Source organism: Tursiops truncatus, chromosome 6 (assembly GCF_011762595.2).
Source record: "Tursiops truncatus isolate mTurTru1 chromosome 6, mTurTru1.mat.Y, whole genome shotgun sequence".
In the NCBI taxonomy this organism is placed as follows: Eukaryota; Metazoa; Chordata; class Mammalia; order Artiodactyla; family Delphinidae; genus Tursiops; species Tursiops truncatus.
In genome coordinates this window covers 7,371,600-7,386,634 of record NC_047039.1, presented here as the reverse complement: position 1 = coordinate 7,386,634, position 15,035 = coordinate 7,371,600, and positions in this window count along the sequence as shown.

The window sequence follows — 15,035 nt, the reverse complement described above, 5'->3', positions numbered from 1 at the left end:
AGTCTCTCTTCTTTCCCCTGACCAAACCCCGCTGTCCCATCTGCCCTCCACAGACACATCATCCAAAGTGTCTGAGAACCCACATTGGCTCCAAACATTGTCTGTAGATGCATAAAAAGTAGCTTTTACACATTTTTATACATGCATATAACTACTTTGTGTATGAGGATTCATAAAATATTGATTCATTTAAAATGGTTTTTGGATTCATAGTAAAAAAAAATTGTCAGATTTGGATTTTTTTAGGCAGTTGACTCTGAAGTGTTTTGCATACGTCAAAAAGATTCTGAAACTTACATTACTACTATGTTCAGACTGTCTCACCCTAACAATAATACATCCGTTTCAATACAATGAGGGAAAGTTTGAATGTAACATTTGAAGTATGCACTCAAGGGAAAAAGTCTGATTTATTATTTACAATGGTTGTTTTAGTCTCAGGTAGAATTTTATTTGATCTGTGTTTTAGTCTGTCTCACTTAGTTGAAAGTCTCTACAAATATCATATTACTCTGATTATGAACCCACACTAACCTGAGCAACCGGGTTTGACTTTCCTCCAAAACACCATGAGAGAAAAAAACTTAACTGCTCATTACGTTTACACACGTGTTTGTTTGTTTCTTACAAAGGGGCACAAGAATTCAAGGAAGAAGTGAGGCCACCTTCCCACGCTTGCTTAGATCATAGTGAAAGAGGGAGTAACCTGAACAGTGAGTGGATGTTGCCCCCCTACAGAGAAAAGCCGAAGAAAGAAACGCAACTGAGTTATTTATACAGAGAGAGCTAACGGCCAGAGGCAATGTCATAGAAGACCATCAAAACTGTTTAATTGACATCATGGTGTGAAAAAGACAGCGTAGGTGGCAGTGTTGAGCATGGTCATACATTAGTGATAAGGAATAAATAAAGAGGTAATTAATTTAAGGTACTAAGTGTTTAAGGGAGTTTATACCTGAGCGTAATAAAAATAGCAACAGTAACAGTAACAGCAAAAGAGAAACAAGGATCTCTTTTCGTATAGTTAAATGATGATACCAGAGAATATGCCAAAAAGAAATGAAACTGTAGAAAATACGAATAACATCAGAATCAGGTACAGGGTTAGGGTTAAACTTGCTCGCCAGAGTCCAACGTCAACAAAGCTAACATGTATTTTGTAATGCTAAAAAGAGATAAATTTAAGTCAAACAAAAATAAATAATATTTATACAGCGTGCATGATATTCCACAAATATGGAGACTTTCCCCCCAGGGGTTTATACAGGTTAAAATGTAAACATCTTTAAAAATATTTAAACAAGTCATTCAACTTTCAGAGTGACTGTTTCAACATGCTTGTTGCTCCTCTGCTTAAAAATCCTTCAATATCGCCCATTGCTCACAGGAAAAAGATAGATTATCTTCTAGAAGCCCCTATGACCAAGGTCTAGACACATATCTCCCTTCTTAGTCCCCGTATCCAAACCATAATTTCTTATACATCTTTAAATGTTTAATCCTAACTCACACTCTAGTGCTTTTGTACTTCTTTTCTCTCTGAGCTCACTTGTTTACCTGATGTTCACATATTTACCATAAGAATCAGATGAAAGATTACCTTCTCTTCAAAAACTTCTCTGATACTGCAGGCAGAATTTAGGAGCCTCTCCTGTGTGGGCTCACAGTCCTATTATAATGATTGGTTTACGTGTTTGTGATCTGCATGGAAAATAAAGAAGTTGAAGAAGTCCTAAATAAATGGAGAGACATATCTCATTCATGGGTTGGAGTCTCAATATTGTTAAGATGTCAGTTGTCCCCAAATTGCTATATAGATTTAAGGCAATCCCAATCAAAACCCTGATAGAAAATTTTGTAGAAATTAGTAAGGTGTTTCTAAAATTCTTATGAAAATGCAAAAGACAGCATAGCCAAAGCAACTTTGAAAAAAGCAGAACAAAGTTGAGAGTAAACACTATTGGGTTTCGAGACATATTAACTTACTACAATTAAAAAATTATACTTATGGAAGTAAATAGAGATAAATAGATCAATAGTACATAATAGAGAGTCCAGAAATAGACCCACACACGTATAGACAACTGAGCTTTGACAGAGGTACAAAGGCATTTCAGCAGACAAAGAACAGCTTTTTCAAAAATGGTGCTGGAATAATTAGATGTCCATATGCACAAACAAAAAACAAAAACAAAAGCTAACAAAAAAACCCTACTTTGCTCAATATCTTGTACCATATGCAAAGAACTAACTCAAAGTGGATTTTAGGCCTAAATGTATAAGTTAAAACTATACTACTTCAAGAAGAACACATTGGAGAAAATCTTTGTGACTTTGAGTTAGTGAAATTGTTCTTAGATATGACACTAAAAGTACAATCCATAAAAAGAACAAATCGATTTTTTAAAAGTCATCAAAATGATACATTTTTGCTCTTCAAAAGTAACTGGTAAGAGGATAAAAAGATAAGCCACAGGCTAGAATAAAACTTTTGCAAAACATATATCTGAGAAAGGATTTATATCAAAATATACAAAGGACTCTCAAAACTCAATAATAAGAAAGCAAGTAACCAAATTAAAAGTAAAATTTGGACAAAAAATTTGAACAGACACTTCACCAAATATATGGATGGTGTAGGGGAGAAAAATCTTTTCCTTCATGCTCTTAGGCACTGCATCTACGGCATGAGTATCACACTGACAAAAGACAGATTAACAAGAGGAAAAGGCATATAAATTTTACTGATGGTTTTAATTTTATCTGCAGGGAGAATTCACAGGAAAGGAGTGAAAATCCAGAGGCAGTTAAACTCAGAGTTTATATATCATTTAACAAAGGGTGATACCTTGTAGAGAGGTGAATAGATAAAAGAAGGTTTGGGCTCCTGGGGTTGGAAAAGCTGACTAGGAAACTCTGGTAGATAAGGATTGTTTAGTAAGGTGTGTTATGCAGATAAGAGTTGTTCTCCGTTTCCTGGTACAGGAGAGAGGAACGCCTTCACATATGGAAATTTATGTCACCTTTACAAAGGGAAATTTATGTCCTGCTTTTTAGGCAGAACAAGAGAGGGCAGAGAGTTCTTCCTGTGTCTGCTACTTCTCAATTACCTTCAGCTCAAAATAATCCTTATGCCAAAGTGGCAGAGTTTGGGGTGGCATATTCTAATGCACTTCAACGGCAAGTAAGTATAGTATAACACGTTCAATATCATTATAATTAGGGAAATGCAAATTAAAACCACAATGAGATGCCATCACAAACCTATTAGATTGGCTAAAATTAAGAAAAAAAAACCAAACTGAACATACTATACTAAGTGCTGGAAAGGACGCCATACGTTGCTAATGGGTACTTAAAGTAAAGCCACTCCAAAAAAAGTTCAGCAGTTTATTAAAAAGTTAAGCTATGCCTACAATAGGAAAAGAGAAATAATTTTCCTCTACCCTTCTGAGTTCTTAGCTGAGACTTCTGTATTAAAAGACAAATTAAGAGGAAAACAAATAGAAGTTTACTAACATGTACACCTCAAGAATACATGGGAGATACTAAGGAAAAATGAGTAACTCCCCAAGGTGGCTTAGAACTCCAGCTTGAATATCATCTTTAGCTAAAAACAAAAGAAAAAGGGGTGTGTTGCGGGGCAGGGGCAGTTATGGGGAGGTACCTGGAGAAGCATGATAAACAAGAAAGTTTGTGATGTAGATTTGTCAGTGCCTTCTCCAGTGATAAAACTCTCTTGGAGAGTTCCTTTATAAATGTAAATTTCTCTCACGAAAAAGTAACTTCTACTCTGTTTTCAGAGCTTCTCTTCTGTCTGCTCTTTCTCAAAACAATCAGCTCAAAATAATCCTAATCCTTTTAGGGTGGCATATTCATTCTGCTACTCTTCACCCTTCAGTCACCATTCAGTCACTTCACTCCTAGGTATTTACCCAGGAGAAGAGATCATCTATGTCTATCCAAAACTGGTCACATACTGTTCGTTGCAGCTTTATCTGTAATAGCCCCAAACTGGAAACAAGTCAAATGTCCATTAATAGGTGAGTGCATTCGCACACTGTAGTATATACTAAAAAGAATGCTACTCGGCAATGAAAGGGGAGACCTACTGTAACCTGTGACAACATGCGTGAGTCTCGAGACAACTACCCTGAGTGAAAAGCCAGACCTAAAAACGTACCTACTGAATAATTCCATTTATACAGCACTCTAGAAAATGAAACTAATTTATAGGGACGGAAAGTAGAACAGTGTGTGCCTGCAGAGGGGGGAGCAGGAGTGGTGGAGAGAAGGAATTACAAAGCAGGGGGAGAACACATTCGTGGATGATGAATAGGTTCACTGTCTGGATTGTGGTTGAAGGGGATCAGAAGGAACCTCTCCAAAATGTGTCACTTTGGCACGTGGATTATCTTGAGCTGAAGACAATCAAGGCTTAAAGACTCACGAGAAGCTTTTAACCTCCTCCTTAACTACCTAAAAGAATTTGGATAGAGGGTCTAGTCTAGGAAGAGGGTGATCACCAGGGATAACTACAAAGAATGTGAGCAGGTGTGGTGGCCTGGGGGGAGCTCAGGACAGCCTGTTTGTTCAGATTCCTCTCTGTTCCCCTTGTCTCCAGATGGCATGACCAACATTTGTTTACCAAACATTTGCTCCTCCCATCTTCCAGTAAATTGTCTTCTTCCCTCTTTGAAGTCCCAGACCCTTACCCCTTCTGCTTAATTCAGGATGGTGTACAAGCCTCAATTGCCTGACTACCTGTGGGTCTCCTATCCTCATGGGGCTCCCGTACATATATAATTAAATTTGTTTTTCTCCTGTTAATCTGTCTTATGCCAATTTAATTATTCGAACAACCAAAAGAACCCAGAAGGGTAGAGGAAAACTTTTTCCTCCCCTTTGTGGTCACGGTTTCACAGGTGTGTACCTATGTCAAAATATCAAATTTTACATTTTAAATATTGCAGTGTATCTGCATATGTATCTGCAGTGTATGAAATCTGCAGTGTATCTGCAGTGTATGAAAATTATATCAATTATATCTCAATAAAGCTGTTTAAAAAAAATAATTAGCACCTAAGGAAAGCTCTCCAGATGATGGAAAAAGGGGGAAGGGAATTATAATGGAATAATACTATTTCTCTATTTCTGTGGGTGGTATCAAGGCAAATATGAATTAAAAATAAGAAGATTAATTCTCCCTCCCTCGCCCTTTGGCTCCAGAATTTTTTTCCTCTGTCCTTTTCAAATGTTCGTAAATCTTTATAATGACTAAATAAGTCTCTGCCAGCCTCACAACTAGGGAATGTTCCCTCAACGTTCTGTGAGCCATCTTTTTGAAATGCAAACGTTTAGGGAGATAGCAGCCCTATCTGCTCAGTCCTGTGGGCAAGAGTCTAATTTCCCTGCAGCCTCCTGGACTTAGTAGAAGTTTGTTTCTCCTCTGGGTAAGGTCAACACAGGGGTTCTCCCCAATTATCATGATAAAGTTAGGGTGAATCAGGTGTGACAAAAGGTGCTATCAAGTCCTCTTCCTTGAGGACTAGTGATGTTTATCGTGAGAACATACATATAATGGGTTATACATCTGCTTGGCGTTATAGAGAGGTGAGGTTTCTTGCCGCCTTGGCAATCTCCAAAGCCAATTGCCTGTGATGTGTATCACATTCTGGTTTAAGATTTATTCACTAATAGAACTGATTTATTTTCCACTACCTTTGTCAAGAGGTTTTCTGGGTTAAAGATTTTGTTTTTAATCATATTTCAACGTTGATACACTGACTCTTTTAAGTTTGAATTTTTAACTTTAATGTTTAATTAGAATTCAAGCAAACTTAGTCATTTATCTGGGGCTTTGTGTTCCAGGGTTAAAATTATAAAGCAAAAATAGAATTGCATTCTTTTCTCATAGAACATAATTGCCAAAGAAGAATCAGGTCTGTTTTAAAAAGGGTGGTGATAGTCTTGAAGATGTGTAAACACATCCCCTTTATCAGTTAATTGCATCCCTTTAGAATCACGAGATTCATAGAACACTGTTATCTGATTCCAGCAGTTTTCTCTAGTGTTTATTCTTGATATATAAATATTTTATAAAAGAAAATACCATAGAGAAGTTGAGTTTATTTTAGCTCGTTTAATCTTTCTACTTCATCTTCTCTAAAATAAATCAAGTTCTGTATAGAATGACGTCTTTTGAACAATTGTTATTAGAGTGATTACTGTTAAAAAGTTATACTTAATGGATTTGCTTGATCTCACACAATTGCTATATGTGTCTGACATATTTGACTTAAATTCCAATTGAATTTTGCTCTAAAGTGAAGACTGGGAGGTAACTAAACTCAGGTAGCTGAAGTTCAAAACTAATTTTTACAACAAACACGACCTCTAGTAAATACTTTTGAAATTATTATTTTTTTTTTGAAATTATTTTTAAAGCAATTGTAAAAATAAAGTGGAAGGCTATTCTTTGTTTACATGTATTCAGAAATAATCTCTCACCATCGACAATAATCATGTACTCCATTTTCTAGTGGTGACTTGTACCAAGTTCCTAGCTGATTAAATCCCTCGATAAGATTGGAGCAAAGATGAAGAACAGTCCAACTGATTTAGATTGAACAGCAAGCAGCTCTTCATAGGTAAGTATCAGAGCTGAAATCTGCATCAAAACAACCAGATGAGAAGAACATTCAGTCAAACAGTAGTTGATTATTTCCTCAAGTTTGATGGCATATTAAGTTGCTTTAAAATGTAAGAGTCTGAATATTACTATTAAAGAAACATGGGACATAAGAGTTAAAGCATAGAAAAACAGAAACATTATGTCCTATTGTGACTGATTTCACCATAGTTTTATTTATTGAACCATGAGCTTCCGATGACTGTCCTAATTCTCTATGTTGCATTTTAATTAAATTAGAATAAAAGTATTTTTTAAATCCATGCAAGTATAATTGGATGAAATTTAGAAAAAATATCAGTTAAATCTTTCTCTTCTCTTTGGCAACATATGGTTAGAGTTCATTCAATCCAATTCCGTAAGCATACAGTTAGTTCTTACCTGCGACAAACAAGAGTTGATTAATAGTAAAAACTAGCTACATACTTAATAGTTCATGTTCTCCAATGAACCTTGGTCAGAATTAATGATCTCGTTTTCATTACATTTTATATTATTTAACTTCCATAAAAACTGGCCTGTCATAGTTTGCATATCCTCCTGACCACACACTACTGTTGAAGCAGGAGATATTCAAATAATGAATAAGATTTCTATTCAAAAAGTACATTTACATCTCTTCTCAGAGTGAAATAAAAATATTGCTATTAATGGCTCCTTTCAAAAGTGTGGTCATTCAACATTCAATGAGACACGAAAGAAACTTAAATGCATAATACTAAGTGAAATTAGCCATTCAGGAAAGGCTATGTGCTGTATGATTCTAATTATATGACATTCGGGAAAATGCCAAACTATGGAGGCAGTAGAAAGATCACTGGTTGCCAGAGGTTTGTGGTTGAACGGGTGGAACACGGGATTTTTAGGGCAGGGAAAGTATTCTGTATGATACTATAATGGTGGATACATGTCATTAGACATTTGTCAAAATCCATAGAAAGTACAACAGGAAGACTGAACCCTAATGTAAACTATGGACTTTGGGTGATAATGTTGTGTCAATGTGGGTTCATGGATTATAACAAACGTACCATCTTGTGGGAGATGTTGATAATGGGGGAGACTGGGGGTGGGAAGGGCATACAGGAACTCTCCTCACTTTCTGCTCAACTTGACTGTAAAACTAAAACTGCTCTAAAATGATTGTCTATGAATTTATAAAAGACCCAATAATGTCAATCAATTTTCCCTACCTTCCCTCACCACCATCAAGGACAATTGTGTGTTCACTCAACTTGTACTGGTTATGTAATCTTGGGTAAGTTGTTTAGCTTCCAGGAGTCTTCATTTCCTCACCTATAAAATGGAGATAGGAATAATTATGACCTCAAGGGTAGAATCAAGTAAGCACAGACTGAAAGCATTTTTAACAGCACCAGCAAGTGTTGGCAGTGGCGGCTTTTGTTACTGTGGCCATTCAGCCATCCATCTACAGATAGGCTGTAAAGGTCTCTGGAATGATGTTCACAAATGGTAACAATGGGTGTTGAGTTTATTATTGTTTTCTTTTACTTGCTTTTCTGAATTGCTAAAACTTTTATGAGCAGTTCAATTTTTTATAAAAACACCTTTTTATTTTAAAAGACATGAAACCTGTGAATTGGAGTGGAGTTGACTATAAGGATTTATAGTCAAGAGGAAGGAAACAAGAAAGGTGGTGAGAAAGAGAAGGACGAGTGGAGGAAGGAAAGTGGAGGCTGCATGATGGATAGGATAAAAAATAGAAGTGATGAAAGGAAGAAAAAGACCCATGGTCTACGTGAACGGACCTGCACTGGAATACAGAAGAATAAATTAGAAAGTTGGAGGTGAGAATTTAATGTAGCTATTCAAGCACCTATTTTTTGTATTGAATCAAAAGTATATATATAAGACCTGGACACTACAGGACAGCTAATACAAATACAAAAGTAACTGGAGCTTCCCTGGTGGCGCAGTGGTTAAGAATCCACCTGCCAATGCAGGGGGCATTGGTTTGAGCCCCTCATGCGGGAAGATCCCACATGCCGCAGAGCAACTAAGCCCATGCACCACAACTACCGAGCCTGCGCTCTAGAGCCCGTGAGCCATAACTACTGAGCCCATGTGCCTAGAGCCCGTGCTCCACAACAAGAGAAGCCACCGCAATGAGAAGCCAGCACACCACAACGAAGAGTAGCCCTGCTCGCCGCAACTAGAGAAAGCCCACGCGCAGTAACGAACACCCAATGCAGCCAAAAATAAAATTAATAAAAATTTAAAAAAAACCACTAATAACCGCAAGAGAGAATATGGTAATCCATAGAGGAGTTAGAGGTTAAAAGATGTGACAGTTTAGAAGAAGGAGCATGACAGTGAAGTTGTAATGTTATCCCATTAACCTATTCCCTGACTTTAGAACCTGGTCATCATCTCATCCACATGCATAGATGTGAGTTCACTGTGTCTCTTGTCATCTTCATAACACTGTTGGCATGAATAAAGCTTACTGTGGAAACAGAAATGTAGTAAAATGTACTAGGAAACAGGACACTTTTTAGTCTTCCGTTCATCTCCAATTCACTGCTAAGAATTTTGTGCCTGTCTTAAACCAAGACTGGTTTGAATAGACAGACATATGCGTTGTAGATCTTGCTTTAGATTTCTTGTTTTAGTCAAGCTTAGTATTATAGTTCCCATATTTTAGTATGTATGCAAATAGTAATGTACTTGTTATTTTTATGCACAAAACCATGTTCAGTGTGCTTCATGGGCTTTTTAAAAATATTCTCAGTAATTTTCTGTGTGTGTGACTTTTGCTCTGCAGGCTAATTGCAGAACATACCACTTCCTTAAGGTGTGAATCATTGAATTTACAGATGGAGGGGAACCAGTCAATGAGGAATTCCCATGGTTACCTAAACCCACGGGTATAGGTTACAGCAGCAAGCATCACTCAAAGATCAACCAGGGGGCTTCCCTGGTGGCGCAGTGGTTGAGAGTCCGCCTGTTGATGCAGGGGACGCGGGTTCGTGCCCCGGTCCGGGAGGATCCCACATGCCGCGGAACTGCTGGGCCCGTGAGCCATGGCCGCTGAGCCTGCGCGTCCGGAGCCTGTGCTCCGCAACGGGAGAGGCCGCAGCAGTGAGAGGCCCGCGTACCGCAAAAAAAAAAAAAAAAAAAAAAAAGATCAACCAGAAAATCTAAACAAAATTTCTAAATCTGCCTTGGAACAAAATAGGTTAGATCTGAGAGTAGACTTTTGTGTGAAGCAGGTTCTGAGCTGACCTATATAGCAATGATCACATCACTCTGATATTACTGATACTCTAATCGTTAATAGCAGTCAGTTGGAAATATTTTGTTGAGTAGCTGTTTTCTGAGGTAATGAAAGTCCTGTGATTCAGGTCTCATATTTTGTAAATAAAGAATAGACTGTGGAAAAAAAAAAAAAAAAAAAAAGAATAGACTGTGTTTCCATTCCGACAGTAGAAAAGCTCAGTAGTGTGTGAACCTTCTCTTTAAAAGCACTCAGCTTTATTCCACACTATTTCAATTCACCTACAGTTACTTTTTTGTCCTGATGTCTTAGAAAATGCAAAGGGAGACGTTATGAGGCCAGTAGGTGGAAAGAGCTCAAAGGTATCACAAGAAGAGAAATCTTGTCAAGAAAACCATAACTAGGAAGTCAAGGTGGTCATTCATGTCAGTGATAACTAGCCCTAGTTTCTGAAGCTGAGGAGAAGCAGAAACTAACACAACATTGTAAAGCAACTATACCCCGATAAAAAAAAATCTTCATGGTGATGAAAGGTTTGACTAAAAAATAATACAGTGATGGGCTCCAGCAATTATAATTAACACTACTATATGTAAAATAGATAACTAATAAGGACAGGGAACTCTACTCAATACTTTGTAAAGACCTATATGAGAAAAGAATCTATTGATAAAAAAGAGTGGATATATGTATAACTGATTCCCTTTGCTGTACACCTGAAACAAACACAAGACTGTAAATCAACTACACTCCAATAAAAATTATTAAAAAAGAAGCACATTTGGAGGATAGAAAAAAAAATAATTCTTCACCCAGAGGAGAAAGAGAAGAACCAGCCATCTCGGTCAGACAAACATCTGGCACACATTAGGGGTGGACTAATGTAACCCAAACCTGGGGACAGAGCCGAAAGCAATAACTTATCATAACTTATAGTAAAAGGAAGACAACTGAAAAGGAAGGACGAATGATTGGGCAGTACAGTTGCACAGCTGAGCAAAATAGAAACGGTTGCTGAAGAGTGTGTAAAATCCCCTCCTCGTGTCTTTTGCACAATCATACTTTCTCTCACTTCAGTTTGTTTCAGATGTGGTTCTCTCTAAAGGAACCAAGAGGAAGCTTCCAGAGCCACGATTCTTTTATGACATTTATTACACCAGCTAATACAGTTTAATGAGCGTTCGATGCATGCTTGAGATGAACACAAAGAAAACTACTTAAGTCTCTCCAATATTTATTCAGTGTCTGTTTGCTTTTTACTTTGCTTTTATCATAATATTTGACATAAAACAACTTCCTTTACCTTTCTGAGTTCAAAGATTTTGAGGTACTTCAAACTATGACTCTTCTGGAAATAATGTCCAAAATTCTAAATAAAAAGAATAACAGAGTAATTAATGTACTTCATCGCAGAACAAAACCAGTGCAACTCCAAACAAGAAAATCACGTACCGTGCATGACAAATCTAAAGGTCATGTGTCAACTTCAAGAAGCTGTGATAACCTCTGATTATTATTTACAGAAAACATGGTGTGTCCTTCACATAACATTAAATCCATGACATTTTTCTTTCTCTGCTGTTTCACGGTGATTTGAATATGTTTCTTTTCTCTTTAACAAGGCCATCTATATTTACAGGTATCATGATTTAGATAAAAATTATTTACTACTTTTGCCTTCTTTTCTTTAAGTAATTATGCTGAGTTAGTAAGTCAGTTTGGTGATTTTTAGTTCACTCTTTTTATGCTAGAATGTTTAATGTACTTTAAAAGTGTTCTGGGAAAAAAAACACACCAGTAGCTAGCTGATACTCACCTTTACAGTGTAATTCACCCTATAAAATGAAAAAACCATAAGGTAATTCAAACCTCAACAGGATAAAATCCCAACGCATCTAGGCTGCTCTCATAATGCGTTAGGCTCAAAAGACAAAACTGAGATAAAAGGATTCAGGTCTTTATTCTCTTAGTAATTCCAATGTTCTGTGTAATTGTTCAATCTGAATAGAAAATTACATTTATTTCCTCAGTAATAAAAAACTAGAAGTTAGAGTTCTATCAGGTAACACAGATATTGTCTAAGTGGTATTTATAATCCAGATTAATAAGCATATTATTAACTGACTTAGAAACTAGATGTAATTTTGTAAGGACTGAATTACAAGCATCTCACGATTCAGCCTCCATTTTTACTCTGCCTACACAATGGTGCCTCAAAGTTATTTGTATGCTAATCTCTCGAAAGTACATGTAGTCTGGTAATTAACTTTTGGGGATTTTGCATAGTGGTTTCACATCTATCCTTTAATACAAGTTTATTATCAAAGGATTTTTTTTTTTTTTTTTTGACCATGCTGCACAGCATGTGGGATCCTGGTTCCCAGACCAGGGATCTAACCTGTGCCCCCTGCAGTGGAAGCACGGAGTCCCAACCACTGGACCAACCACGAAGTACCTATCAAAGGATTTTTGCCATCAGTGCCTGTACAGATTTTTCAATAAAGAAGAAAACATGCTATCTATGGATATCTATTGTACTAACATTGGTCATATTTTATAGCTTTTGCTTGATTATTATTTTTATTTTCTTCTGGATTTTTTTTCTTGTTGATAATAATAGTAATAGACATTACAGTAAATATGAGCTACTCAGAACAAGTTTTTTATTGTTATTAAGTCATTTCTTATAAAATCAAATATTCATTTTTTAAGAGGAATGGAGGTAGTCCTGTCTAAACAGTCTTTCAAAATATCCTCTCTCCCAGTTTTTTTTTTGTGTGTGTGTGGTACGCGGGCCTCTCACTGCTGTGGCCTCTCCCGTTGCGGAGCACAGGCTCCGGACGCGCAGGCTCAGCGGCCATGGCTCATGGGCCCAGCCGCTCTGCGGCACGTGGGATCTTACCCGACCGGGGCACGAACCCGTGTCCCCTGCATCGGCAGGCGGACTCTCAACCACTGCGCCACCAGGGAAGCCCTCTCCCAGTTTTTAATGTGGGCCTTTGCCATTATCTACACAATCATTTACTTTGTAGGTTAGCCCCTGCAAGTTAAAAATCCCAGCCCTGGTAAGTGCTGATCACTCAGCAAATCCTCTGCTCTTGAATGACAAAATCAGTTTAATATTACTCTAAGCTAAATATAATTTTTAAGGTAAATCTAATTCAAAAATCTAATTCAAAAATCAAGGTCTTGTGACAAACTGCAAAGTCAGGATAACACTTCTCTGAACTGTCTGTTTTATATAATAAAATTAGGTACAAATGTGAGAGTCCAATAGAAGTAAGACTCTGTCCCACCCAGGCCTCTTATTATCTCTCTTGCTGTGAACATAATACTTAACCTCTTTCCTCCTGTTTCCTCATGTACAAAATGAAGATAAAGTAGGGCCTACCTCATAGAGAGGCATAAGCATTAAAGAGATAATATGTAAAGCCTATAACATGGGTCCTGAAACACATCAATCACAAAACACTATCATGTTATTTTATTATATTAAATATATATGTCTTGTAAATAGTATCTATTATACATTATAAAAAGATGTATTAATATATATGTATTATAAATATTAAATGAAGTGTATGTAATATATTTATAGGAATAGTATATATTAAATATTTATTACATTAAATATTAACATTTATTATAAAATGTTATTTTTAGTTTTATCTTAATCATTGCTGTTTGTCTCCTCTCTGTAGTACCGTACGTCCCATCTTAGTTACATATTTGAGAATTGTATTGGCAATCATGTAAAATATTTTAAGATTTATTAATAATGTTATCTGAGTTCTATGTTTATTTTAAAACTTCAGTCACAAGATAATGTCAAAGGGAATGTAAAATAGTTTCTGATTGAAAATATTCTTCTATTATGATCCTTTTTAAAGAATTTTTTGACTTCAGCTACAACTTAGTGAGCAAACTCCCTATGAAGAAGAATGCGAAATAAAGGGGAAAATAAAACTATACGACTGATATAGAGAACAATTATTTATCAATTTCTTCTTCCATAATTTACATCCACATTCGGCTACTATTATAGCACTATATCTGCTGCTTTATAATGATAAACTGGTTTTGAGTGTATATATATGTGATAATCCTACATTTATAATACATATGGAGAGAAATTCAGAATTATTATTCCATCTTACCTTCCTGATTTCCAACGTCTCTAATATATTTGGTACAATTATAAAACTGTAACTCAAGCTGTCATCGTATAGTGATAAAAGGTGCATTTAAAACTCTCCCCTGAACAGGAAGACTGAAGTGGAATACACGAGGAAATCCTCCTTTTTAAGCATATTTATATAACTCCAAACAAATAGAGTGGACCTCTCTTCTATCTTTTTCCTTAAATAAACAATCGGCCTGGGAAAGGCACACGTCGGTAGATCCAGCACCTTCACTGTGTGGAGCTCTGAAGGCAGCAGGAAATGAAAACAAACGAGAAGTAAGCCCTGATGTATGGCAGTAAAATGATGTAGCCGGATTCAAAACTGCATGAAGGACAGAGATCGGAAGAAGATAGGGACGGAGAAGCATTGCACTGAGAACATTATTTTACGTTTTCACCAAACTACCCAGAAAAGACTCAACACTCCAAAGAACACACATTGCTGAAAATAGATGCACTTTAAAGAAAAAACATCAAATACATGTACTCCTGAAGGTTGGATAACATGTGACTTTTGTAACTATCATCTCTTCAAAAATAGATATATTGACTAATTAAAATCATTTTTTCCAACTCTTTACTTAATGTGGACATTATAGACAATATAGCATTTATAAGTTTATTTTCTCCATCATGTCAGAGGAGAGCACATGTTTCTGATGTTTTATGTTAAATCTAGCTCTCAATCTATGTTCAATTCCTTTGATGTAGATCTAAAAGCAGGAGTGGGTGACATCCAAAATATTTAAGAACTGGTCTGGCATCAAGAAATCAGAAGAGGCACCAGCCACAAGCCTACAGTATAACTTGACAGATTGTGTGAAATGGATGAAGCATAACCAATGCTTCTATCATTTTCAAATACAAAGGAAAACCAAATTGCTATAAGCTGATCAAGATTGACAAGTTTTTGCATGAGAAAT